The sequence below is a fragment of the Rattus norvegicus genome, chromosome 4 (assembly GCF_036323735.1).
Source record: "Rattus norvegicus strain BN/NHsdMcwi chromosome 4, GRCr8, whole genome shotgun sequence".
NCBI lineage: Eukaryota > Metazoa > Chordata > Mammalia > Rodentia > Muridae > Rattus > Rattus norvegicus.
The window spans coordinates 81,505,060-81,528,411 of record NC_086022.1 but is presented as its reverse complement, the minus strand read 5'-3'; the positions used below and the strand labels follow the sequence as shown (position 1 = coordinate 81,528,411).

Here is a 23,352-nt window from a genome sequence, read left to right as displayed (position 1 = left end):
TACACAGAGCAGAATCTTAACATCACCTGCCATGGCTTCTCCTCTCTCTCCCTCTCGTCTCTCCTCTCTCCCTTAGTCTCCTCCTCTTCCTTCAAACTTCTCTCCCGCCCATCCTTCCTTCTCCTCCAATGACAGGCCTCCTTCTATCCTGTACCTGCCTCACCTGTGACATCATCCTACAGGATGCCTTTGATCCTAGGACTTGAGAGGTGGGAATAAGTGGGACTCTATACTTTCTAGGCCAGGTTAGTCTACAAAGAAACTTCTTCGATTCCAAGGGCTACATAGGGAGACCTTATCTAAAAAGAAAAATTCAAATTAATTAAAAGTAAAGCATTCAAGAAAGCAGGCAAACAGACCATAAGAGCAAGCTATCAAGCAGCAACCCCTCTATGGCCTCTATATAACCCTTCCTCCATATTCCTGCCTGCCTGGGTCATGTGCTGATTTCCTTCGATAATTGACAGCGATGTGGAATTGTAAGCCGAAATAAACTATGTCATCCAAAAGGCTTTTAGTCATGATGCTTTACCCCAGTAGCACAAACTAAGACATCAAGCATGCACCCAACAGAGGGTTAGTGTTTAGAATGCTCGAAGACCCTTAAATAAGAAACCCTGAGCATCAAGAAAACGGAAACTCAATTAAAATCGGGGTATAGAACCGGACAGAAAGTTCTCAAGAGCTGAAGCACGAGTGACTGAGAGACACTTCAAAAAGTGTTCCACATTGTCAGCCACCTGGGAAACACAAATTAAAACTACATCGAGATTTCATTTGAGTAGTCAGAACGGCCAACATCAGTAAAGCAAGTGACAGCCGGGAAGAGAACATTTACCTACTTCTAGTGGGAGTGCAAACTCGTGGGAAGAGAACATTTACCTACTTCTAGTGGGAGTGCAAACTCGTACAGCCACCGTGGAAGCCAGTGTGAAGGTTCCTCAGGATGCCCATCAGCTAATGAGTGGAGAGGGAAATGATGGTATTTTTACACAATGGGTCTTACTGGCCTGTTAAGAAAATGGAGTTATGAGATTTTCGTGTAAATGGACAGAGAAGCAATCACCCTGAATGATGAGGAGTGCTCACCCAGAGAGATAAGCATTGTGTTTTCTCTTATTGTGGCCGGCAGCTTTTAAGCCTTTAGATATGTGTGCTGATTTAGAATATCCATGGGGCTTAGGCAGCTTCTAAGGGATCAGGGAAGAGAAGGGAATTCTTCAAGGAAATGGGATAGAACATAGAGTTATAAAGGGATAATGGGAAAATTATATCAGTGGCTTAAATGGGGAGGAGGATGCGAGGACAGGGTAAAGGAAGTAATGTGGGGGAGGGACAACTAACACCTTTTGAAAAGTCACATGGATGAAGTGACCATACAATGGGGGAGACATCACCCCATCTAGACATCATATACTACCAAGTAAAACCCCAGTACTAGAAATAGGTTACTTCTCAGAATCATTAACCAGAGGGATCCCATAGATCCCCATTGTAGACATTATAGGTGATTGAAAATGCTGTTGGCTACTCCCCAGCCCCACAACCTGACAATAACGACCTATGGCTGAAGCATGACTTACTTGTGTCATCGAACATGGAGAAACTAGGCTAGTACTGGCCTAAAAACATTCTGTTGATCAGCCTTCATAGACTAAAAGGTGCTGTACACACACCACCAAAAAAAGAGTCATCAATAGTTATCAATCTCACCCAGCTACCAGCCTTGCACTGCAAAACAGTGACCCGCCTGCAAGAGATACTGGTGGCACAGAGGCAGACATAGTAGAGTAACTGCTAGTCACTTTTGGTTGAAAGTTAAGGACCATTCCATGAAACCCACACCTAACATCGTTCATGAGGCAAGGCCATGAGACTGCATAGGTCAAGTGGGGAAACCCAGGACTGTTATTCTGCTAAAGGAGCATCACCATAAAATGACCCCTAGTGACTGTGATACCCATGGATCAGTGTGCAGCTCTACCTTCATCAGAGGAGATTATGCAGTGGATGGTAACCAACACAGGGGCCCACAGCTGGACACCTTACAGACGGTGAGGGACCTCGGATCCTTCAGTCCTAAATGAGATGTCTTTATCAAATCCTTCCCCTCAAAGCTGAGAGACTTCCGTAGGAGAGGAGGCAGAAGGGTTTTCAGCTTCCAAGGAAACTGTTTTCCAGACATAACAGGGTCAATGTACACATGAACTCACGGAGTTAGTGGCGGCATGGACAGGGTCTGCACAAATTCAATCCAGTTAAAAATCCCAGCACAGACAAAGCAAAGTGGACAGACGTAAGGTCCCATCCCTAACCAAGGAGCTATCTGCAGCTGATACCTGATGGGAGAGGGGAAGCAAGCTTTCTTCAGTGAAGGCCATTGAACATATCAACCGCATATCACAAGGCAGGCCCCGTGCTCAGGAATGGACTCCATTGTGTGTGTGTGTGTGTGTGTGTGTGTGTGTGTGTGTGTGTGTGTGTGCATGTGCGTGTCTGCATGTGGGTAGCTTTTTTTGGTTAGGGTTTAGAGGTTTTTGTTATTTTTTGTGTTTCTTTGTTTTCATTTTTGAGAGAGAGAGATTAAGAACGTGACATTGGGTGGGTAGGGATCTGGGAGGATCTGGAAGGACTTGGGGAAAAGAAAGAGAATATGACTGAAATATACAGTATGAAAAGTTTAAAAGCCACTGAAAATGAAATAAAAATACCCCACAGTACACAACAAAAGTAACGTAGGATGGTTAACTTATTGGCCTAAATTTTTTTATAATAATTTGCTTTATTTCCTATGATTTCCGTGTCTGTAGAATCTGTAGCGAGGCCGCAGCTCTCATTTATTACATTGTTAAGATGTCTCTCCTCTCTTTTACTGAATTAGTCTGGCTGCGAGTTTATTAACTTTTTAATCTTCTGAAGGAACAAACTTCTGGTTTCCTGTGTTTCTTCTTTGTCTCGCTCCCATCTCATTGGTCTTTGCTCTGGACTTTATTTCCTTCTGCTTATTTTCAGTTTAATTCACTTTTCTTTTCCTAGAGTCTTGTGGAAATGAGAAAAGGATTTTGGTAATTGGCTTGAGACCTTTATAGATTTCCAGTGTAACTTAATGCAACTTAGCTGCATCCTGGAATCCTAACAGACCTTAGTGCCTGTTTTATTCAATTCAAACTACTTTAAAATTTCCTTTTCAATATTTCTTTGATTTATAGACTATTTAAAAGTATACAGTTTGTTTAGTTCGTAAATATTTCTAGTTTCTTTCAGAGATCTTTCTGATACTGATTTCTAGTTTTGTTTCATCGTGGCCAAGTAATATACTTTATAAAAATGGAATAGGGGGCTGGAGAGAGTGCTCAGTGGTTTAGAACATACAACACTCTTGCAGATGACCTGAGTGTGGCTGCCTCCCAGAGCCCATGGTGAGAGGCTAGCAAAGGCACCTGTGTGCACAGGTGTACCAACACACACACACACACACACACACACACACACACATTCTCTCTCTCTCTCTCTCTCTCTCTCTCTCCCTCTCTTTCTAAATGAACACAAAACTTAACATTGAATTGATTTAATTAATTAGAACTTGTATCTTGGTAAATGTTTTTAATGCACTGGAGAGAAGGGGAAGATTCTGTAGTTGGTTGGGGAATTCTGTGAGTTTCAGTGAGGTCAAATTGGTTGGCAATATTTATATTAACCAACAGCTCTACCCTTGAGGCTTCCTGCCTGCCTCAGCCACTCACTCAGAGACCTATAGGACTCTCTGGCAATGGTTGCAGATCTTTTCCTGGGGTCTTCTGAACTATGAAAAGGTTTATTTTTCCAGTTTTAAAAGGTTACAACTTTTTCTTACCTGTTTTGTAATTTTCAATGCGTAGGTCGTGCATATTTTTGTGAAAGTTTATCCCTAAATATTTCATCTTTTTGGTGGCATTGAAACAGATGAATGGGCTGCTCTCTGAGTGTGACGTAAGGGGACACACAAAGCAAGGTGGCGTTAGACATTCCATTTTGCTTTTTTTTTTTTCAATTTGGATTTCTGCAAATATTCTTGAAAAGAAAATGCTTACCTTTCTTGGAAAATGTTGGACCCTCTCATGTTTGCTAAGTAGTTTGCAATGCTTTAGATTTCTTTTTTAATACCCCTGTTCAATATCTTATAAAATACCTTATTGATAGTTTGTGACTTTATTTTCACAGTATTTGAAAATCTTTTTATGTAAATTTCAGACATCTTTAGGTCAGTCAGAGACGCATCTCTATTTTTTAAACTCACCGTTGGAGAGATCCAAAGGACAAACGACCACATTGCCACCCCCTGAAGGGCAGGGCAGATCCAAGCCCATTAATTAGTTGTTTAACTCAATCCTTAATTCATTTTCCGTGCAAAATTCTTACACACTAAGATTTGTCTAGAATGCTCTTAAAATGCTTATATCATATCCTCAAACGATGATCAGAAGGGAAGGAGAGCTTTGCCCCGAATGGAGTGTTGTCCTTTACTGCTGTGAGAACAATGGAGGGAGCAGGACAGTTATAAGAAGAAACTGAACCACATTTCACGGAGATGATGGTTTCATAAACAGGATGCGTATCGATCTTCACGTCAGGAACTTCAGCCGGTAGGACTTTCACTTTCTGTTACCACAGGATCCACATACCCGTGTCCCATTCAGACCCCACGTGTACTCTGCTTTCCTCAATACAAAAATTAATTGAGAGTTTATTTTACTTATTTGTCATTATTCCCTTTGGAGCAAACCAACCCAGAAACCTCAGTCCTGTGATCATGTGGCTTCAGACTACGACGGGCTTTGGGGCAAAGGCCAAGAGGGTGTGTCTGGAGGAGAGATGACAGCAATTTTTTTTTTTAGAGGGGATTTAATTGGAAAGAGTATGGTGGTTCAGCTGTGAGAAGGGATCAAAATGAAACAAGCTGGTGTTTTCCTCCTCGTCCCTTAATGGACCATAATCCCGCTCATAAAAACCCACCACTTAAACTTTGGCAGTCTTACTTTCCCAGGATGCTTTATTACTAAGTATTAGGCTTGAGTCAAGACATAGCTTCTCCAAGGTAGGTTTGCGCCCAGGCAGTCCCTGAGGAGAGTGTATTTGTGGGTGAGTCAGGGATCCCTGGCAGCCCAGCAGGAAGCTGTAAGTGGCCTTCTGAGGCCTCGGGAACATTTTCTGGGTGGAGGAAATTTGCTTCAGCCCACTCCATATAAACCAAGGATAAACAAGGAGGTGTGGAGAATTCCGAATGATGACCTGATAACCACTGATACCCATCCTGGGAACTTTGTTTCTCTTTGAGTCCAGCGTACTCTGGGTACTGCACAAAAAGGACCAGAACCTGTAGGCCTACTGAGAATGGAGTTCCTCAGCCTAGATCACTGATGCTCTGTGCTCCATTTGTTTATCAGCATGCCAATCAGGTCAGCATTGGCCATTTCCCCGCTTTGGATTTTTTGAGACAGAGTCTCTACAGCCCTAGTTGTCTTGGAACTACTACGTAGACCAGGCTGGCCTTGAACTCACAGGGATCCGCCTGCTTCTTTGTCACCACACCTGGCCAACACTGGCTATTCTTGACCTTGGTTTTTAGCTCTGAACAGTTCACAAACAGAACTGTTCTGTTCATTCTGAGCAGGCTCTTGAAGGTCATCTTCATGCACTCTACCACTCTCCATTATAGTAAGAAGTGGGGTCTTATGTAGCCCAAAGCCATTCTGACTTCCCATGAAGCTCTCGTGTCAAGCAAGGATCTACTCCTGGGGCTATATGGGGGGGGGTAAGCTATATTTTTATGATTCTAACAAAGAATGATTCACCAAAGTAAACTCCTTTTAAAGTACAACAGACTTTGGATCAATCTGGAGTCTAAAAAGAAAAATGGGAGATGAAGTGTTTTCACTTAAAAAAAATATGAGGTCTCACTTTCCAAATACATGATTGAATCCCTTAAATTTATGTTGTCTCACTTGCACCAGAGCTCTTTGCAGACCCTCCAGAGGACAGCTGACTGGTTTTCCCACATCCACACCCCAGCAGCAGAGCTGGTTCGGTGAGGGTTCACAGCATGAAGTGAAACTCACTTTTGTATTTGGAACAAGTAGGGGATACAGTGTAGGCAGCAGGCAATTATTCTGGTTGGATGAGGGCCAGGCCAGCTAGGATTCAGTTGTTCCTTTTGTAGAACTTACCATCTGATCCTTAATGATCCCACGTTCAGGCTGGCATTAATTTACACCTCATCCCAGGAAGGCACCTCTGAGATGCGGTGCCATTATCTGAGACGGGGTGCCATTAATGCAGTCTTGCTTCTTGGCTCCAAAGAAGCAGCATGGATGCTAAGTGGATCTTGGAACTGCTTTTCAGAGGAGAGTGGATTCCAAAACAAGGGCAGGAGTTCACCAAAAGGCCATTGTACTGGAAGCCAGCAACAGCCAGCCCCAGGGGCCAGTCCGGACACTGGGCATGCGCTGAGGGTGTTTATTTATCCACCGAAGGCTGTGGGTGGCTCACCCAGCTCCAAGCACAGGGCTAGCAGCACCACGATGTCAGATCAGTCAGCCTTCTGTTACTGTGACAAAGTACCCAAGAGGATCTACTTGGAGGAGGGAAGGTTTATTTGGCGTCCTGGATACTTGCTTGGTTCTGTACGTAGGGCTTTTGAAGTGGCAGAATGTCACTCATAACGCTGTGAAGTGGGCCTTCACAGAAATGGATCATAATATACACGAAAATATTCCAAAACCCGAAAAAAGAAAAAAACTACCTCACAACAAAAACAAACTATAAAACCCCAATCCCAAACATCTAAGCATGCTAGGTAAGGAATGCTCAAGTCGTGTAACATTTTTAAAAAGCGATGACATCACACTTCGCACTGGCTCAGACCTTACTGTGTGCAGTTTCTGTTACCAGCTTTTACAAGCTCACTGAGGAAAGCCACGGATCCTCCCAGAAGCTCTACAAAGGAGGCTGTCAGCTGTTTCCGGTTCAGGGAAACAAGACACAGAGAGGAAGCCACGCCCCAGGGCTGTCCCGAGAGCACACAGCACGGTCTCCACCTGAACAAAACATCCAGGTTAGTTCCAGTCTGATTTCTCAAGTGTGTGGTGACTTCAGGAGTGGGGTCTGACAAAACAAAGAATGGCATAAAAGTTATACAATATGAACTGTGTAAAAGAACCGGCATAAGATAAACATCACCTCCTAAAACAATGACATTTTTGTTAATTATAAAGAAACATTTTTTTGGTAGTTTTTTCAAGACAGGGTTTCTTTGTGTAGTTCAGTTGTCCTGGAACTAGCTCTATAGACCAGGCTGGCCTTGAACTCACAGAGATCCATCTGCCTCTGCTTCTCAAGCACTAGGTTTTTTTTTTTTTTTTTTTTTTTAACACATTAGTAAACTTGGAAAATCAGGCATAACGCAATGAAGTGGGCATTCAGAGCAACTGATTTGGGGGCAGTGGATGTTCATTAGACTGCTCTTTGATCATCTGTTCCTGCCTAGTGCCAATTCACTGACCAGGACGGTAACGTACACCCTCCAGTCTTGTGCCTACAGTCTGCATGTAGCAGGGCCATTTGACTTTTAGTGCATTGGTCTCTCAGGAGCAACACCAGGACCTGCCTGGGTGAAGCGGCAGAGAAAGTTCAGTGTCTGCACAAGACAGCTTAGTGGCTATAAGGCTTTGGTTTAGCATGCAAACCCAATTCCAACTCCAAGTTTTACGATCTTTCCCCTGTCTCCTTCCACCTCATAAGAACAGCAGCATGTGAGCATTAACATTCCTGTAAATATTTTTATGGAAACAGATATCAAGTCTGAGCTCTGAAGTCTTGTAAGGGCTTCCTGGGCTGCTTTTGTACAGTTGTATTTGTTCTTTACCACTCACAAATCTCAAGTGAGGAAGGCTGAAGGAAAAATAAAAACACTGCTCAACTCCCAAGACCCCAAAGCAACCAGACTGCCCTCAGTCCCCATGTATAACAGATACTGTTAGATGACTGCGGACTCATGTCTGAAAAAGGGAAACAGAAGGCTTCAATGATGATGCCCCCCACCCCACCCCCAAGGTAATAGCCCAGACAGAAAGCCATTGAAGAGAGCTCTTGAAACTTGTGATAAACATGCTGCCGTGTAACTCCCTGTTATTGGTGGCTTCTGGCAGGGCTGTGGATGGGGAAGGACTTGGTTTCCTTTAAGGGGCCAGCCCTTGAGAGTTTGACCATGCTTCAGTGAGTGGTATGGGCAACACAAATTGGCCATTGTTTCTTCTCTTTTTTCTGGGTGGGGGGGTCACAAAGGTGGGAGGAGTGGACTTGGGAAGATCGGGAGTAAGTGTGATCAGGGTGTATGGAGTGAAGTTCCCAAATAATCAATAATCAATAAAATATTTTGTTAGAAAAAAGATTCCCCAGTCCTCTGATGCCCTAATATAGGAATGAAGAGATGGGCTGGGCCATACCTATCCACTCTTGCATATATGATGTCCACTTGATATGGGAAGAGATGTGATATTTGTTGGACAGATGACTTGACCATACTGCACTCCCAGGGCAATGGCTTCCAGAAAAGTTTCCATTGTCCCTGCTCTTCTAGGCTCACCCTCTATAGACTTTCCTACTCTTTCCTTAGGAGTTCATTCTGACAATTTCCAGGATTATCCCTCCAGCGCGCTCAGGCCATAAGGAGCATCCTCACATAGCAGAGACTCCACTGTGCTGAGAAGACACAAGTTAACAGACTTGGTTTGATCGGCACAGTCCACAGACAGCAGGCTCGTAGACACGATGACAGAGAATTTCACCGCGGCATGACGTAAGTGCCCAAACTATTTCTGCTGAGTATCCCATCACAGGAAATGTGAGGCTGTGACATCACTCTGTGGTGAGGACATTGTTGAAGGACTGCCGTAAGCATGGTCCCCTCCCCGGCACTGTCCATCTCCACACTCAGCTGTAGGTCTCCTTTCCCTCCCCATAAAACTTTTAATAAAAGACGACGTTCTTAAAACAAAGACTATTTCCTTCAAACTCTTTTTGGTGGCCATCTAATAGGTTTTTTAAAAATATATATACATATATATATATATATATATATATATATATATATATATATATATATATATATATATATATAATAAAAGCAGGCTGTTAACACGGGAGACGGTCTTTAAACAGGTCTTGCACTTAGTGGGTGCCCTGGAGACTCACCCAGACTGCAGGACTGACTCTAGAGAGGTCTGGGGCTGGAAGCGCTGCTCTGCTCTGCAGCTGTGGAAATTTGTTTTTTAAACAGTTTTTATGGAGTTACACCACAATTCAGCCCTGCAACCAAAGGCTTGTGCATTTTGGTGAGATTTTTATTGACTCTCCTTTTCCAACCTCACTTTCATCAAGGGTCAAGAGAATCAATCCCAGGAGCCTCTGTTTTTATGGTATCCTAGGCCGACATCTTTCTTTGACATTTTTAGCTTCAAAAGGGCAGAATTACTCTTAATGTATTTTCTTTACATTTCATACATATATGGACAAGACTAGTTACCCTAAACTAGGCAATATGAGATTTACCTGCACCAATGTGTTAACGTAGTCAGAGCCTGCTGCAGACCGAATGCATTGTTTTGCTTTTCAAGCTATCAGGATGTGTACAGCTCTATTTGAAAGCTAACACTGCTGTTTCACTTTCTAATTGATTTTAGCTTCAAAGTAATATTTTTAAAAAAGGAAAACTCTTATATTGTTCCAAATAAAGTGTCAAAGAAAACGTTAATGATTAAAAATCATCTTAAATCATCTTATCATCTTGCTCCTTTTACTCAAAGACAAGTTATTTAGAAATGTTACTAGTTCTCTCTCTCTCTCTCTCTCTCTCTCTCTCTCTCTCTCTGTGTGTGAGTGTGTGTGTGTGTGTGTGTGTGTGTGTGTGTGTTCTGTGTGGTTGTTTGGCCATGTATTATAATTTAAAACTTGAAAAAAAATGAAAGACTTTTTTTTTCCTTTGCGTAGCACACGATGTATTTTGGAAAGAAATTTAGGAAACTTTGTGTTTGCATTGAAAGTGGATGAACAGGCGTGCCCAGCGAGCCTCCAAAGTAATAATTAACCCAGAGGAAACAGCCACTTTGAGGTTTGGGGAGGATGAAGAGGAGAGTGGAAGAATCTTTTAAAACAAGGAGCTGTCTTGGGAGAACGGCATGAACATGGCTCCTATCAGGAGTCTTCACGGTGACCCACGGTCATCTGAGGAGCAGTGGTGTGAAGGGTGTTGAGAGGAAATGACTGAGATGCAGATAAAGGTGCTGAGAGCTAAGTCTGGAGTCTTTAAAGGTCCAGGATAAATGCTCTGGAAGTAACAGACGCACCTGTGGGTGATTTGCACCACTCGGCTCAGTGCAAGTCACAGCCTTCCAGAGAGCTTGGTCCAAGAAAACAGAAGGAAGAAACCTTGTCATTTGTTAATGTCACCAAGAAATGCTGGAGAGAAGGGCACATTTGTCACGTGATTGGGGTATCCTGTGCTGTGGATGAAAGGTACAGAGAGGCCCTCTGGAGACTGGATTCCTAGGGAGAGCCAGACAGCATCTCAAACCATAGACAACCTTTTTCAGTGCTTGCAATCTGGGAAGGACCCTCATTCCCCACAAAGTAGCTGTCCACTTTGAAACTGGGATTTTATGAACTAGCACATATCCATTCTGATTTTTCCTACTCACCTGCCTTCTGTTCTATAATGTGCTTTTCCTTTTAGATTAACAACCACAGCAACAGTAACACAAAACAGGGTTTCAGTCTCCTCTTTTCTATGTTATATATGTATTTTTAGAGAAATGGAAATATTTAGTAATTTTATTGTGGCAAATCTTTTTTAAAAAGTATTATATTCAATTTGAGGCCCCAGACAGAAGCAAGAGACCCAAGGAGCCCCAGGTGCCCACTCTCCGGCTTCGATAACATTTGCAGCCACAGACAAGTCTTTCTAAAGTGCGAGTATCTGGAAACCTCTTTGACTCTTTGATTTGTTCAGCAAAGAGGCGTGAAAATGCAGTTTGTGTCAATCTTTGGGAAATTTTGGACGTTCAAAATCATTATAAAGGAATGGGATTTGTTGGCGTGAATAACCACTCTCTTAGCCTTCTATTTTGAGTGTAATAACCTCTACTTTCCTTTTGCTTCAGTGGGGAAGACTTTGCAACACACTGGACCAGGAATCTGCTGTTAAGATTATGCAAACTGATAGTTTCAGTTGGAGAGTAATTAAGTATCTTTTCTTCTTCCTTCCTTCCTCCCTTCCTTCCTTCCTTTCCTCTTCCTCCTTACCCCCCCTTCTCTGTTGCTTTGTCTCTCTATCTCTTTGTCTCTCTCTGTCCCTCTGTCTCCCTGTGTCTCTTTGTCTCTCTCTGTGTCTCTGTCTCTGTCTCTCTCTCTCCCTGTCTCTCTCTCTCTGTCTCTCTCTCTCTGTCTCTCTCTCTCTCTCCTTCTTTTCCAAGTTGTTTTTAATGCTGCTGCTGGAGGATTGGACCCAGAGATTTCTGTGGTAAAGCGTGTTTAAAGAATTAAAAAAAAATAACTGTGTGGTTCATATTTCATGGTCAATCTGGTGAGAGAAAATGAAAGCCACTTGATTCCAGCTTTAGTGTCAGTGATATCTTAATCCTGTAATTGTCCACTTTCCATGGAGCATGATGTGTGCTCAGGAGTTCACTCCCAGGGTGTCTGGTACCTAGCTGTGAGAGAAGACAGCTTGCTTCATTGCAGTCTCTGTGTGATTTCTCTGGTGAGCTACACATGACCTTGTTTACACTCTGGTGGCTTCTGCTGGGAACTTTCCTAACAGCATCTGTCTTGTCTGGGGTGGTAGTGTGTCACCTGACTACGTGTCTCAGCCTCCTGAGGGAGAGAGCAGAATTTTGCTGGGGGTTTTGGGGAAAGATTTTTCTTTCCTAAGCCAGATGTGACCACTCATGGAATTTCAGCGCTGGGGAGGTGTGACAAAAGCATCAGTAGTTCAAGGCCAGCCTCAGGGGTACAGACAGTGGGAAACCCTGTTTCAAAACAATAAAAACAAAATAAGAGAAATAAAATGCTTTTCTGATATAGGCTGGTGTCAACTTCTTTCCAGTTTTCTTTCTGACTGAGCCGTACTGGAGGCACAGTGCCGTCCTCTGAGCTTGCAGTCAGAAGTCTGTAAAGATGGGACACGGGGGAAAGGTAGGGACCTGAATCAGGCTGTGGAAGTCCTCCTCAGCCTGGTCAGACACATAAAGACTTTTCACTGTGCTTGAGAAACAAATCTTGCTTACTTGATAGGTTTCTGTCACACACATAGAAATGTTACTGCAATAGGCCCAGGCACACAGTATAAGAAAATCTGGTTTTGTTTTTGTTTGTTTGTCTGTCTTTGCTTCCTCCACGATCTTGGGTAACATCAGTCTGTATGCCTTTTTTGAAAGTTATATTTTAAATTTTGTTTTATTTATTTATTTTATTTTACGTATATACGTGTTTTGTCTATATATGTCTGTGTACCACATACATGCCCAGTGCCCTCAGAGGCCAGAAAAGGCTGTTAGATCTCCTAGGACTGGAGTTACAGACGGTTGGGGGCCATCCTGTGGGTACTGGGAATCCAACCCTGGTCCTCTGGAAGAGCAGCCAATGCTTTTAATTGCTGAGCCATCTCTCCAGCCCTGCTTTGTGTCTTGAATTAGGGAAACCTAGACCAGGGTCGGTTCTCCAGGTCCTGATACCCTTCTTAGAAAAAGCCCATCTTTGCTTTTGAAAGTACACTGAAAATGTTGCTTAAAACAAGACTATTCTCATCCTCACAGGGCGAACTGGGGAACCACAGGAATCCCTTGGACAGAAGCTTCTCATGTGACTGTCCGAATGCTTTTTAGCTGTGTTCAAGGACCCGTTTCCTTTGTTTATGCAGCTATGCATTCCGTGTTTACAAACAGCGTAGACACATTCCTGAGAACTTGGGTTTGCCTACCTCCACTTGGAAACAAGTTGGCTGTGTAACAAAGTAGGTGAAAGGTGAGGGAGGTTGATTCTGAGGCGTAAGTCAGACTGGGTGCTATCCCCAAATGCCTTCAGACACCCCGAGAGGAAAGGAAAGTGAAGATGGGTCTTTTCTAGAAGTGACTGACTTCCTAACACAATAATCCACACAACTGGGCAAATGAATTTAAGGTGGACGATGATCTGACTTGTCTCAGTGCCACCAACATTGTGAACAGCAGTGACAATATGACCTGGAACACCAGATCCATTGAGAGACTGAGCTCTGGTTCATGGAAGAGAAAATGCTCAAAGCACTTCTCTTGTTTTCCTTTGGCACATAGCGGCCCAGGGCTGTTAACACGAGATGTTGTATAAATCTAAACGGGCAAAAAACATCACCCATTTTTTTTTTTGAAGATGGCGAATTTTCTAGCAATTCATCTTGAACACAGAACTCCAACATTCCTCCATCTCTGTGAGGCGTCCTGCTCCAGCGGATAAATTATGACTCACAGACCTTGGCATTTCATTAAACCCAAAGCATTTGACAAACTGCATTTTCAGAAAGGTTTTTTTTTTTTCCGTGAGTTGGTTTTTAGAGGGAGGAATTTATGATGAGTTGACTTAATCCTTACTTTTTGGAGATGTCTAAAAAAAGTTCTTTCTATAAACAATGGGATTGCATGGAGGGGATTGAAGACCAAGAGCTATGTCAGCTCAGCCTGGAGAAGAAAGCTTGAGCACCCTTTAGAGGCCCCTGTGTGCAGGCCAGGAGTGCAGCCCTATCAGCTAATTGTGCTGTCGGAGGCCTGGCAGTCTGCCATCCTTACCTGAGCCGCTGGCTCCTGGGCCAGGTTGCCTGTGTATTCACTTACGCCAGCTAACCACTGTGAAATCATTCACAGGCCCTGGACATAGCAGATATAAGGTGATTTATTTATATATTTTGACTAATAATCTTACCTTGTCGTTTAGTTTTTAAAATTTGATAAACGGGCTGGGAGTTTGAAGAGGGAGCTGTTTGTGTTAAATTTATGACCCTGCTTCCTGGCATTTTGGGCTTGGTTATTGCTTTTGGATTTCCTTTTGTGAGGATGGGGTGTGTGTGTGTGTGTGTGTGTGTGTGTGTGTGTGTGTGTGTGTGTGTGTAAGGATTCTCCTGCTCGCCCCTTTCTGGTTTTTCCAAGTTCATTAGTATGATGTTTCCCAGAGCTGTCTTCAGGAACATGGTAGGTCAATAGGGTCAATAGAAGGTATAGTGTTTTTGCACATTCTTATGTACTAACACAGGGAAACCGAAAACACGTGAGCATAGTATTTTATTAGTCCAGTCTTTGTCTTTCCTCATGGTTTACACGCCGTCTAAAGGTTTTTGGCATTTTACCAACAATTTGGTTAAGAGGTAAAACAGAAAACTCAAATTCCCACATAGATTTCCTTGTCTCCCCAGATAGTGCCGTCATATAGAATCCACTGATACTGTGATTCCATACCCTTTGAGCTGATGAGAGATACTGTCTCTTCCTAAGCCCTTCTTGTCTGTTTCTATGACCGTAGAGAAGTGGACAGGAAGCTGGGAGGCTGTGCTCTGATATCTCCTGTGACTGCTACAATTGCCCCTGAGATACCGTGAGTAATACGGTTGGCTGCTCATTTTGACTGAGTGCACAGTTGACTGACTTGTTTCCTGTGAGCCTTTGCCCATGCTGACATATGTCCATATGGCTTGGATTAAACAGAAAGTACAGGCAAAGAAAGTCAGGGATGTGGTAATTATTTGGGTAATTCAGATCAAAAACTACTTTTCTATGACATATGTTCAAGGGAAAGATGGCTTTATATTTTGGGGCTTATTTAGATCAGAGTTTGGCAAATTTTCTAGAGAGTAACTATTCCGGAACGTGCAGGCCATACAGTCTCTGTTGTAACCATGCAACTTTTTTGTGATATCACAAAAATGGCCTTGGAAAATATCCAGGAGGATGGGCAAGTTGTCTCGGCAAAACTGTATCTGTGGGCTGGGGAGATACCTCAGCTGATGATGTCTGCTTTGTGAGCAACGAGGACTTGAGTTGGATCTCTAGAATTCAAATAAGGAAGCCAGGAGATCTTACAGCCCAGTGCTGGGGATGCAGAGCAGAAGGGTACCTCCCTGCATCTTGCCAGCCAGTCAGCCAGCCTATGCTACTGGTTGCACTCCATGCTCTGCCCCCAAACAAATAGACGGCACCTGGGGGATGGTATTCAAAGTTGACCTCTATCCTCCACACGCATATATGCATGTGGGTCTTCTCCACTTCCCGAATCTTGCAATTCATCTGTGCAAAGAAAAGATAGTGGCTCTAGACGTGGCCCATGGGCTTGATTTATCATCCTTTGATAAAGTCCTACTTCCTTCTTTTATACATGAGCAAACGGATCCACTGTGGGATAAAGCCAAACACTTAAAATTACCTAGACAGTGATGTGAAGAGAACAGCTCTCATTTCTGGCTGTCAGATGCCATGCTCCCTCACCCCAGACACCTTCCTTTAGCTATGCCTCAGCTGTATTCATCGTCTAAACTGTAGCAACCAGGCTAGTAAGTTGCCTATGTGTGTGTGTGTGTGTGTGTGTGTGTGTGTGTGTGTGTGTGTGTGTGTGGTGTGTGTAGTATGCATGGTGTATGTGTGTGTGGTGTGTGTACGGTGTGTGTGTATGTGTGGTGTGTGTAGTATGCATGGTCTATGTGTGTGTGGTGTGTGTACGGTGTGTGTGTGTATGTGTGGTGTGTGTAGTATGCATGGTGTATGTGTGTGTGGTGTGTGTACGGTGTGTGTGGTGTTGTATAGTGTGTCCATGTATATTGTGTGCATGGTGTATGTGTGGTGTGTATGTGGTCTGTGTAGTCTATCAGTGCTATGATGGAGGTTAAAGTGAATGAAATGCACGAAAGCTGAGGTGTCAAACCTGATTTGAGAATTTGCAGTGTTTTCTTCACTCTTGACTCCTGCCAATCTTCTCAATGATTCCGTTGATCGCGCTCACACTGTGAAGAGCAGGGCTCAGGATTGGCTGAGAGTGCTGACAGCCTGTCGAAGGGAGGGAGCGCTGTCTCCAAGCTGCAGAATGAAGAGGGAACACCCGTCCATTCTGGAAACAGCCAAAATGGTGCATAGCGTCTGAGGAAGTAAGGAAATAGTGTAGGGGGTGCCGGGCCGCATACCACAGCCTTTGCCTGTGCCCTCACCCGTCATGGACAACAGCTGCTCTGTCCTAATCGTGAGCCCTAACCTCTGCGGGATGATCACATGGAGCCAACCAAGAGAGCCAGTGGCCATCCCCACAGGTGACAAGAGATGCTGGCTGAGGGCTTGGGAAGGTAAAGTTACAGCCTTCTTCATGCATACTCCTTGCAGTGTAGATGGCTTATTGGCAGAAGAGAAAATAGTGCCCTCAGCAGACAGAGGCCAAGAAGGGAACAGAAAGATAAGCTGTGTCTATTCCTTTCTGTAATTTCATACCACCTTTGACCTCTGAGGTCCTCCTTGTCTCCATGCACCACCTCCCCCTTGGCCTGTTTATTTTGCTTCGGCTATTTTTAGGTGAGAGGATGACAGCCACAGTCAAGTGGTTCTCATTCTTTTTTCCCTATCGCCTCCTTGGTCAAACTGTCTGTCTTCAAATGTCATGTTGTATATAGAATCCATATTTATGTAGAAAATCTGGTTCTTTTTAACAAAACCGATGGAGCTGTATTTCTCTTATATTCATGATGTTCCTAAGAGAAGCAAAGGCTACCTTTCAATGTCTTCTTAAGAAGAAATACGATTGTCTCCAGAACTCTGAATCTGTGTCTCCACACTCCCAGGACTCCTCCTTCCCCACTTCTGTCCCCTCTCTGGGCAGCCATGGTTGCCAACTTGTGACTACGAGGTTGGGCAAATAATAAGGACAAATAATAAATTTTTTTTACAAGCCTAGACCACTGTACCAGAGTCCAGCAACCCTGTGAGAGGATGATTAACTGCACCAAGCCGTTTTCCACGAGGCGTGGTCATTGGCTCACGTGACTGGTCTCTGATAAAATGGAGCGGAAGTCAGAACAGCTTTCAGCAAGCAGAGATCTGGAAGTGAGTACAGCCAGTGTTCATAAACAAACTATAAATTTCAGGGCAGAAAAATTCCATTCGATATATTAAGCTTTTGAACGAGGCAATAACAGCACAGTCTTGATAAACAACGTGTCTCCGAGTGTCCACTTGACTGTGCACCGTGATACAAGCCAAAATGGATTGCGGAGTTCGTTGGGAAAGAAAGCCGCAGCCATATTGAGTCCTAGCAGTAATAACTCACGTGAAGTTCACAGTGTTAGACTTTGATTTGTACAGACACCCACAGAACTCCCAGGATTTATAGTATTTCTGACCTTCCAGTAAGAGTCCCAAGTGTTTCCTCTAAGTGAGGGTCTCCACTGAAGGCAGCCATTGCTCTGAACTTTGTCTCCACAGTTTAGTCCTGCGTACTCTTCAGCACCATGTAAATGGAACCGTCCACTGTATTCTCCTTCAGAGTGGAGTTTTTCAACTCAATGGCATGTCTTGGAACATTAGCCATTTTGTCGGTGTTCACAATCTATTTAACCACTTTGCTACTGAGAGAGATTCAGAATGTTTCCAGCTTGGGATTGTTATACACTGAGGTAACGAAGTGTCCTCCTCATGGATACCTGTGAGGCCTCACGGGCATCCTTTTAATCAACATATGTGGTGTATTGTAGGATAGGGGTATGCTTAGCTCTGGTAGATCTTGGCTCTGTAGCTTTACCACCTCCGTTGGTAGCTGCCAGGCAGCTCTTACTGCAGACAGAGGGACTTAATCTATATTCTTGGAGTCCTGAATGAAAGTTGTTCAAGATCAAGATGCTGGCAGACTTGGTTTCTGAAGAAGGTGATTTCTGGTTATGGACAGATGCCGTCTTGCTGTGACACTTCTTGGCTTTCCCTCAGCTAGGTATAATGCCTCATGGCATCTCTTCCTCTTAAATGATATTAATTCTGTTGGGTTAGATCCCCACCTCTTTGAATTTACAGGATTCATCGCCAAGTACTCATTGGTCCATCTCCAAATACCAGTGCAGAGGAAGTTAGGGCTTCGGTTTATAACTCTGGGGAAATAGTCAGTGTATAACAGTGGTTTTCAATTAATATTTCAGTGAGGTTTTAATCCAGATGTCACCGATAACTAATGATGTTGAACAACTTCTGTATGCTGACTGGCCACTGGATATCTTTTTATAAATGTCTGCTCAAGGCATCCACAGAGAACCATAGATTCATTGTTTCCCATGCTGGCTTGGATGAGAGCTTGATGCATCCTGGATACTGGTCCTCTGGCAGGCATTTGAATTTCAATCTCTTTTCTCTCTATAGCTGCTAATTAATTCATTCTTTCTTTCCCTCTCCCTCTCTGTCAGAGAGCAAGCCCAGGGTCTCACACACCTTAGATAGGCAGTCCACCACTGAACTGTACTCCTGGCTGATTAGTTCTCCTCAGGTTACTGTGATAAACAGAAGTTCATAGTGTGAAGAAAGCCCAGGTTTTGAAACTTTAATAGTGAGCACCTTTTGTGTACTCTTTAGACCTCTTTGCCCACAGAAAAATTATGATGGTGTCCCATGTGTACTTCTAGAAATTGTGTAAGTTTGCTTCTTCACTTTCTAGAGAAAGATCCATTTGGCACAGTACCACCTATTCACATACTCCCTACAGAACACTGGTTTGCTTTTACACTGAATCTTCAGACTACATGCGTGGGCTGTTTTGAGAATCTCTGTTTTGTGCTGTTGGGCCACGTGTCTTTGTTTGTTCCTCACTCCCCTTACTGTGAATGCTCTTCCGATGGTGTACACCCTGTTACAACAGGTAAAGCCTGCTGTAATTTTTATTGGGATCCATATAAATTCATTATGTTTATGTGGGAACATAGAATCTACATCCCCATTATGCTGAGCCTTCTGATTTATGAAAGTGAAAATCCTTGATTTATTTAGGTCTTTTGAGAGTTTTCTCACAATGCATTGTTGTTTTTGCTAGGTCTGTCTCATTTTTATTACATTTATTTCTAGACATCTTACGAGATTTTTGGTACTATTGCTTTCGACACTAAAAAAATAATTTTTAACTGTTTCCAGTAAATGTGCAATTATTTTTATGCAAATGATCTTGTGAAGTTACTTTATTTTCTAAAGACTTGCTTATTTTTATTTTGTGTGTGAGAGTTCTGCTTGCATGTGTGTATGTGTACTGTTTGTTTGTCTGTGGAGACTAGAAGAAGGCGTCAGAGTCCAAGGTTGGGGGCTGCCATACAGATTCAAACCTGGGTCCTCTGGGAGAGCAACCAGCCTTCTTAACAACTGAGCGTCTCTCCAGCTCACACGTGGCTTTAGTCAGTTTTAAAGCCTATAGTTTTGCTTACCCTCCATGTGTTTAATCACTCACTCCGTGAATAGTGATGCTTTACTGTTTTTCTTTTAAAGATTTATTTTTGACTTTTCCAACATTTCACGTTTTGAAATTCTCTTCAAAGTGTACTAGGATGTCTCCTTCGATATGGAATCAAGGGGCATTAGGGTAGCTGCCTTGTTTCCTTCCTGACTACAAAACAGACTTTGAAGGTACCTTTTTTTTTTTTTTAAATCAGGTTAAGGACTTTCTCTGTTATTTTTAGTTTTTGTTTTAATCACACGGCATTGAATCGTGTTAATGTTTTGTGTTCATTGAGATGAATAGAGTTTTCTGCCTTATTGTTTTGGTGTGGTAAGACACTGCGCTTACAATGTAAGCCCACTGTGCATTCCTGGGATGAACCCCATTCACTAGGTATGTGATATCTTTTTGTGGCATTATTAAATTTGCTGTTAGCATTTTGCTCTGCCTTTATGAACATATGATTTTACTCTGTAACAGGCTCTGATGTTAGTGTTATGATCCTCTTCTTTAACTCTCTAGAAAGGTTCTGTAAGATTTGACAAGAAAGCCACCTTGGGTATGTGGTTCTCTCTTGGGTATGTGGGTATGTGGGATGTTTTTTTTTTTTTTTCTTTTTTTTTTTTTTCGGAGCTGGGGACCGAACCCAGGGCCTTGCGCTTGCTAGTCTGTGGGATGTTTTAAAATAAATTATCAATTTATATCCCTCCCTCCTTCCTTTTCCTCTCTCCCTTCTTTCCTTCCTTCCTCTCTCTCTCTCTCTCTCTCTCTCTCTCTCTCTCTCTCTCTCTCTCTCTCTCTCCTGTCCTTCCTCTTTCTCTCTTTCATAGCCTGTCCTGTCTATTATACAACACAGGTTGGCCTTAAGTTTGTGCTCCTCCTGCCTCAGACTTCCTATCACAGGCATACCTCTATGTGCTCAGCTGATTAGATTTGCTTAATAGAATCAAGAACAAACTTTCGGTTTCTTCTTGAGTCAGTTTTGTAGTATGAGTAAAATACCAAATTTCTTCCTACTATCCTAATATCTTCTTAGTGTCTGCAGTACGTGTAGTGACCTCTGTTTTTAAAGCCAGTGTTCTGGAGTTCATTTGTTTTGTTAATCTTTTGATGGGATAAGCACTCGACTTTACTGATGTTTGCCTCACTGCATGCATATTTCATGCTTTGTTAACTTTGTGCTCCCCTTTATTAGAGTAGCTTTCTCCTTCCCCTTCGGATGTCAGTTGCTGGTCTCCTGAAGCTGGTCTCCTGAAGATGAAACACATTGCTAATCTTTAAATGTTTTCTATGAACACATATGCATTTGCTCAAAATAGGCACTGTGTGCTTAGCTTTATGAATATTCCTCTCAGCACAGCTATGGCTGCACTTTTTCCTATTTTGATTTCTTGGCTGACTTGTGGTACATTTAAATGCATTATTTAATTTCCAAACATTTGATGACTGTCCATTTACTTACCTGGTATTGACTTCTTATTAAATGAGATGATATTCTGATCCTAATCTAAAGTTTGTTGAGATTTATTTTATTATCCGGTATTTAGTTTATTTTTGTTTCCTAAGCTCTTAGAAAGACTGTGTGGTCTCCAGATGTTGGGTGGAGCATTCATTCTAATTAGGCCATGTGGGTTAATCATGTTCGATTTTCTGTGTGTTTTGCTGCTCTTTTATTGGCATATACTATCAGTTCTTGAGACGGATGTGTCAAAGGCTGTCCTGCCACCCTCAGTCACGAGACTCACACTCCTTAGAGCTGTGATCTGTGCTCATTCCTGGGCCTTGCATCTTTGAGATGAGTCTGTGGAAAATTCAGAGTGATGTGTGAGTGACAAATTAACCTATATCAATTGCATGGGGAGTTCTAGTTAGAGTTTAAAATAAATGTGTGTGCATATGTGCATGTGTGTGCACAGGTGTGTATGAGTGTGTGTGCAGTGTGTGTGTATATGCTGTGTGAGCTACATGTGTATGTACATGTGTTTATGTACTGTGTTTGCTACATGTGTATGTGTGTGTATGCTGCATGTGTGTGTGCTGTATGTATATGTGTGTGTGTACTGCATGGGTGTGTATATGTGCTGCATGTGTGTCTGTGCTGCATGTGTGTGTGTGTTCATGTTCTTCTGTGTGTGTCTCAGAGGTTGACATAGGGTGTCTTCCTCAGTTACTCATCACCTTAGTGCTTGAGACAAGCTCTCTCAATGAACCCAGAACTTGGTGATTTGGCTAGGTGGGTTAACTAGTGAGCTATCATCTACTTCTGCCTCCTGGTGCTGGGATGACAGACCTGAGTTGCCCTCCCCCGAACCCCTACCTGCATATTTTGCTTGAATTTCCATTTCTTCTTTAAAAGTCTTACATACTTACCCAGCATGTTTGGTCAGACTGGTCCACTGTTGCTTCCCCAATGTCCCCCACCCTGTTACCGCTCAACTCCATATCCTCTTCATTCATTTTCAAATTGTTTATTAATAGCTTCCAATTAGTGCTGCCCATGTGTGCATTGGCATGGTGCCATCCACTGGGGCACAGGTGACTGAGGAGAGGCTGTTCTCCTTTCAGTACCATCAACTGCCAATATCTCCTCCATCGAGGGGAGGCCTCAGGGCCCACCCCACTCACACTGAAATTCTGACTGTCTTGATCTTATGCTGGTTGTACAGATAAGCACAGGAGTCAATGTGCAACAGCCATGGTATGCCCAGAAGTCTGTACGTCCGTGCTCCCCTCCTCAGCCCTTGCGTTCTCTCCACTCACTCTTCCGAGCCTTGAACGGGGGCGGGGAGTTGATGTGGATGACTCATCTAAAGCTGAACGTTCATGGTTACACTCACTTGGCACTGTTGACCAGTTGTGTGTCTCTGCATTGACCACTGCACACTCCAAAATCATGCTTCTCTACTCGAAGTTGAAAGTGACACCAATCAATGGACATGAATATAAATATTTGGAAGATAGTTTGACAGCATGACCATTTAGTATAACAACAGTAGGTTTCCTTCTAGGTCATATGGTCTCTCAAGGCATAGGGTTACAACCAGGCACTAAATTCTTCCTGTGGAGCAGCAGGTCTTTTAATCAGAACCATGATGTCACTATTGTACCAGTGGATACACCTTGCCCTGGGTGAGACCATTGGTATTTCCCACCCCTCAGCAGCTTGCATAGTACCTTCTGGTACTAGGTAAGCTAGTGAGCAGGGCAAGAGTTTTCTATACACTGCTAACAAAATAGGTGACATCTTCAGCAAAAAGATTTACCATCTAGGTATGGACAACAAGAGCGATGGCAGTAGACTGGGTTGCTTTGGCTGACTCCTGGGTTTCCAGAATCACTAGTTCACAGGGGGTAGCCCATGCTTGATGCGAGGGTTTCATCTGATGACTCGTGTACTCTGGGAGCAGCAGTGTCCACCTGTGGAGTGGAACTTCCGCTCAAACTTTATATTCATGCACACGTACATTCTAATTCCTTTACAAACTAGTGGACTTCTGTAAGGCTTCTTCATCCCATGCCTGACTTTTGGTTGTTGTTTATTCTTGAGATTGTATTCTAATTATATTTCTTCCTTTCCCTTCTTCCCTCTAAACCTCAAATATACATACCCCTCCCCACTCTCGTTCAAATTCATGACTTCTTTTCTATCAGCTGTTATTGCATGAATATATGTATTTGCACACACACACACACACACACACACACACACACACACTCTTGAATATAACCTATTGAGTCTATAAATGTTGCATACATTTTCATGGTTGCCCATTTGTCATTGAACAACTAATTGTTCTGCTCTTCCCTGGGAAGGACAACGTCTCCTGCTCCCAGCTCTGCTCTGTTGCTGTAGTCAGTGCTTCT

The 23,352-nt window shown here is 43.1% G+C and overlaps 2 long non-coding RNA genes across 3 annotated transcripts in view; both read left to right on the top strand.

Moving 5' to 3' along the window:
* Positions 1-6,420: 6,420 nt before the first annotated feature.
* Positions 6,421-9,048, top strand: LOC120102163 (uncharacterized). The gene is made up of 3 exons (XR_005503334.2): positions 6,421-6,832; positions 6,928-7,090; positions 8,651-9,048. It is a non-coding gene; the product is annotated as an uncharacterized LOC120102163 (long non-coding RNA).
* Positions 9,049-16,330: 7,282 nt separating this feature from the next.
* LOC134486579 (uncharacterized) overlaps positions 16,331-23,352 on the top strand; it is a 52,932-nt gene continuing 45,910 nt past the window's right edge. For both annotated transcript variants that reach the window (XR_010065799.1, XR_010065800.1), the window contains exon 1: positions 16,331-17,132. This is a non-coding gene — a long non-coding RNA (uncharacterized LOC134486579). The remainder of the gene's footprint in view (positions 17,133-23,352) is intronic.